The sequence below is a fragment of the Mus caroli genome, chromosome 16, assembly GCF_900094665.2.
Source record: "Mus caroli chromosome 16, CAROLI_EIJ_v1.1, whole genome shotgun sequence".
Classification (NCBI taxonomy): Eukaryota; Metazoa; Chordata; class Mammalia; order Rodentia; family Muridae; genus Mus; species Mus caroli.
In genome coordinates, this window is record NC_034585.1 from 45,295,645 (window position 1) to 45,301,066 (window position 5,422).

A 5,422-nucleotide genomic window follows, 5' to 3' on the forward strand; every position below is an offset into this window, starting at 1 on the left:
TTTTTTTTTTTTTTTTTTTTTTTTTTTTTTTTGTGAGAATAGGTCAGAGTACTTCTGCATGGAGAGCTGTGTAGAGAGTACTATGCCTACTTATAAGGCAATACGACAAGTGATATAGTACTTTTTTTCCTTAAAATGTTGTTTACTATTACAGAAGTAATAAGCACACAATGTACAAAATTTATATAGAAAGATTTTTTTTATTTCTTTCACTATGAGAAGCCCGTGGTAACCTTTTTGTTGTTGTTGTTTTTTGTTTGTTTGTTTGTTTTGTTTTTGGTTTTGTTTTTGGTTTTTCGAGACAGGGTTTCTCTGTGTAGCCCTGGCTGTCCTGGAACTCACTCTGTAGACCAGGCTGGCCTTGAACTTAGAAATCTGCCTGCCTCTACCTCCCAAGTTCTGGGATTAAAGGCGTGTGTCACCATGCCCGGTCCATGGTAACCCTTTAATGCCCATCCTGTTAGAACTTTCTCTGTGCAAGGAGACCCAGGGAGACATATACTTACTACACATGGTATATGGAATATGTAGCACATTCATATTTTAGTTGTATCTTATTTCTACATAAATAATTTTACACTTAGAGAAAAGTTAGGAAGAGGAAAACAGCACAAATGGTACTTGTGGGCCCTTTTCCAAGACTCACTAATTATAATTTGCCTGTTTCTATGACTGTTTATACGATCTCTTTATCTAGAACTTTCATCTTTGAATTATTTATAGATTAATGCAGCGCATAAGCCCTGTATGTGATGCTCTTTCCCCTAAAGTACTTTTGGAGGTAGGTGCTTTGGAATTTTGGAATAGGAAAGGTCATTTAGAAGCTGGCCTTGGGAGGACAGCTCTATACGCCAAACTCCAGACGAGTTCTAATGTAGAGGATGGGATGGATATTCAAGACCTTCCTAGAATACAGAGTTAGTTTAAAGCCAGCTTGGGGAACTTAGTGAAACATTGCCTCAAAATAAAGACAAAAGAAGAGAGAGAGAGAGAGAAAGAGAGAGAGAGAGCGAGCAGACTGGAGATGCTGCTCGGTGGTAGGGCACCTGCCTAGTGTGTGTGAGATCCTGAGTTGCTAGCACCACCAAAGTCCCTTAGAATGAATCTAGAATTGAGATAAGGTACCAGAAAATATTACATCTCAAAGGAAGACTTGCACTCATTGTATCTAGCAGATTTGTGTCCAGGCTGGCTGTATAGTGACCATTCTTTACTTGCTGCCCAGGAAGTGGGGCTGGAGAGATGGCTTCACAGTTAGGAGCACTTCCTGCTCTCGCAGAGGACCTGGGTTCAGTTCCCCAGAATCCACATTGGAATTGGACTGGCCACAACTGTCTGTAACTACAGATTCAGGGTGCTGGTGATCTCTTCTGGCCTCCAAGAGCACCAGGTATACACACGATACACATATATACATGCAGGCAGTCAAACATAAAAATAAAATAAACCTTTAAAAAGACAAGGAAAGTTTTCAATTTTTCTTGTTAAAAATAGAATATTTATCTCTCCAGCCTCCAGAATGAATTGTCTAGAAAAGCTGACTTGGAAAGAGGAACGAGGCTGAAGGGATGGTTCAGAGGTAAAGAGAGCACGTGTTGCTCCTGCAGAGAACTGGGCTTCAGTTCCTAGCATTTTCCTGGTGGCTCACAACCACCTATAACTATAGTTCCAGGGGATCTGCCTCCCCCTTCTGGCCACAATAAACATTGCATACATGTGGTGCACACAAGTACAGACAAAACAAACATAAAATTAAGTCAAAAGTAAAAATAAAAGAAAGAAGAGGTTTTTTTTTTTTTTGGCAGAGAAGGAAGGAATAAAGAGAAGGACAGAAAGAGCAAAAAGCGAGAGGCAAGAAAAATGAGGTAAATATGTATTTTTCCCACATCACTTTTTATAATCTGTTCTAAATTACGGAGTTGGTTGCACAAAAATAAGTTAGTATTTCTGAAACCAGATGGAAATGGCTTTTGATGGCGTATACTCTCACCTGTCTCTGAGAGTGCCAGCAATCAGAAGGTGCAAAGGAAAGCAAGCTCACGTTCTCCAATATCAGGAAGGAAGGCTGAGGGAACACAGCCTATCAATTAAAGCCTGTAGGTAAAACCAGACTAAAGCTAGAAATAAAGCTTTCATATTATAACTTTCAGTGTTAGGAGTGATTATTGTACTTTATTCTGTTTCTAATGAGTGTTGATAATTTGAGGAAATATATACATATATAATATGTGTATTGTATGTAATAATTGTATTATATATAAAATGCACATGATATTTATATATACATTCATATGTATATGACATTTTCCCATCAGGTAAACTATGTGACAATGGGATGTTTTCCATGTTTTTGTTTTCTGCAGCCTTTCCTAGAATATGGATAAGAGGCTGACATTCATAGAGATTTATTTTTTTTTAAATTTTTAATATTTTTATTACATATTTTCCTCAATTACATTTCCAATGCTATCCCAAAAGTCCCCCATAGCGCCCCCCACTTCCCTACCCACCCATTCCCATTCTTTTGGCCCTGGCATTCCCCTATATTGGGGCATATAAAGTTTGCTTTAAGTTCACGAGGGATGCATGGAGCTCGCCTGTGAGGAGAGAATAGAGGACCCTGTCATTTACAGGATTCACTGATGTCAGCTCAATAAATCCTCACCACTCATTCATTACAACTGAACAGGATCAGAACACCCTCGCTAGAAATTTATTTGAAATCTATGTTTAAAACAAAACAAACCAAACAGACAAAAACTAATTAAAGGGATAGTTACTGCTTGAACATACTAGGGCCTAATTTTTGGAGACTTTATGCCAGACGAAAGGAAAAGAATCTGTCCCTAAAATTGGCAAAAACAAGAAATAATGCACAGGAATCTGATGAAAGAGACCTATAGGAAACAGAGGGGCAAACAGGGCAGTTCACATTTAAAGGATATGGTCCTGATGGAGATGAGCAGCGTGGGCCTGAAAGGCTAATGCTGGATTTGGGGCATGGTCTATGACTCAGCAAAAGGTGAATGAAACCACATCCCCAGGGAACCCAAAACTAAGTAGTGACCTAAGCCGTTCTGTAACTATTCCTGGCAGCACGCCACCTCTGTGTGGGTTTGTTTTATAAGTATGGCCTTGATGCCAGATGACTTCACCAACCCCAGCCTTGTCCCTATGTGTCAATCTGTAGGTCTGTGTGTCTACCTCTGTGTGACCATCTGTCCATCAACATGTGTGTCTTTTGCCTGCCCGTGTGTGGTCCATTTGTGTTGTGGTGTGTGCCTGAGTACCTGCTGGAATTGGCAAGCTTAGTGGTCTCCATCCACAGTAAATAAAGCAAATGTTATCGGTCCAGGGATCTGAACAATCTCTTTAAGTTTCCAGATTCCCTTGACCCTCATCTTTTCCTGATGTTGGAGCTTGGATCTCATAAGACCCTGCATTGGATTTCTGTTTCTTATCTTTCCTAATTAACAAATGATGGATATAACACTCACACCAATCATGAGGATAAGCAGCAAGTGCTTTCAACTGCTGAACCATCTCCCCAGCCGGGTTTCCTTCCTCTCCCCTCCTGTTTCTAAAATAGGTGCTAGGAACTGAACTCAGGTCCTCTGGAAGAGGAGCAAGTGTTCTGAATGGCTGAGCCATCTCTCTAGCCCCATTTCCCTTTTAAAACTCATCTCTTTGTACGTTTTCAACAAAGTAATGGTGTCCTTTTGGGCAAAGGCATTCAAATTCTTCAATAATCAATCCTCAGTCTGTTCAAAGAATCCCTGTGTGTATTTTCTTTTTTTTTTTTTTTTCTTATTTATTTTTACTATGTAATGTAACAATTTCAGCCTGGCTTTATGGACTTTGCATCATTCTTTAGTCACAACATACCTTCCAAGTCTCCATGTCATTAGGATTCAATTTGTGACGTGGCACAGGAAAAAGCTATCAGTATCTTATAGAAGATGCAAATTTGAATACATTAAAAACAGCTATGAAGTAGGAATTCCAGGACAATGTAGTAACCCTGTGGTCATCAGTGTCTAGAGCCTCTATCTTACTACCCGTAATACATGGCTTGACTTCTTTTCTTTTCTTTTCTTTTCTTTTTTAAAGATTTATTTATTTTATGTATATGAGTACACTGTAGCTATCTTCAGACACACACCAGAAGAGGGCATCCATTACAGATGGTTGTGAGCCACCATGTGGTTGCTGGGAATCGAACTCAGGACCTCTGGAAGAGCATTTGGTTCTCTTAACCACTAAGCCACCTCTCCAGCCCTCTTGCACTCTTTTTATTTTTTATTTTCTCAGTGCTGGACCTCACACATGCTAGACAAGCCTTCTACCACTGAGTAATAATGGCAGCCCATTGTTTATGTTAACAGCATATATTAACTATATATTATTAGGTTATGATGGACTTCATTATAACATACTCATACAGGTATGTAATGAATCCCGATCATTTTCATCCCTCTTTACCCTTTTTTATTCTCCCTCCTACCCACACTGATCCCTTTCCTCTTTCTAAATCTCTCTTCTGCTTTCCTATCTCTTCTTGATGATGCCATGAATTTCATTAGAATTACTTACTGGAGCATGGATACGGCTGTGATTTCAGGAGCGTGGGAATATTAACATAGCTACACCACTGAAGAAAATGTCTCTCCTTCCTCTAGTAACCATTAACTGCCTATAGATTCTCAAGTTACTGGGCTGCAGGAATAAAACAGAATGCAGAGAGCATTCAGAAGGGGCTGCAGTTCTCATTTCGATTTCCCTGTCATTTTCCATTTGCCTTCACATGGGAACAGCCTTCATGACTGTTTTAACTCTCAGGACCAAGACTCCAAGCCACACTGAAAGGACTGGGGTTTATTACCTCCATTTGGACAAGCCAGCACTTTAGCTACAAAATTAAAGTTATGCAAAGACATGTGGTATAAACAGAGAGGACATCCCAGCAGAATTGACTGACGGTTGGGTCAACTCAGAGACATGGAACAGCGCTGGAGAAGTTGACCTACAAGCAGAGTAGAAGATGGGAACTCTAGTCTGAAGCCCTGACTGAAAGGGTCTCTGGGCAGCATTCACAGGACCATAAGTCACAAGGGTTTTGGAATTTTGTGGGGTCCTGGCTCCAGAACAATGTGCCCTCCAGTAATGGCTCTTTGTGTGGCATGAGCTGTGACACTAGTCTTTGTTTCTCATTAATTCCCAACGATCTCCCTCACTTTCTCCCTGGGCATTACACACTGCAAAATGTGAGGACTGGGCTTTACCACAGCACCTTCCTCACCAGGCGGTGGACCAATTTTCTTTTCTCCAGATGGTCCTCATAGACTAGCCAAAGAGGAGACCAGGCTGGCCATCTGTTTCCTGTTGCCTTTTTAAGTTGCCTGGCCACTCAGCAAGGCTGACA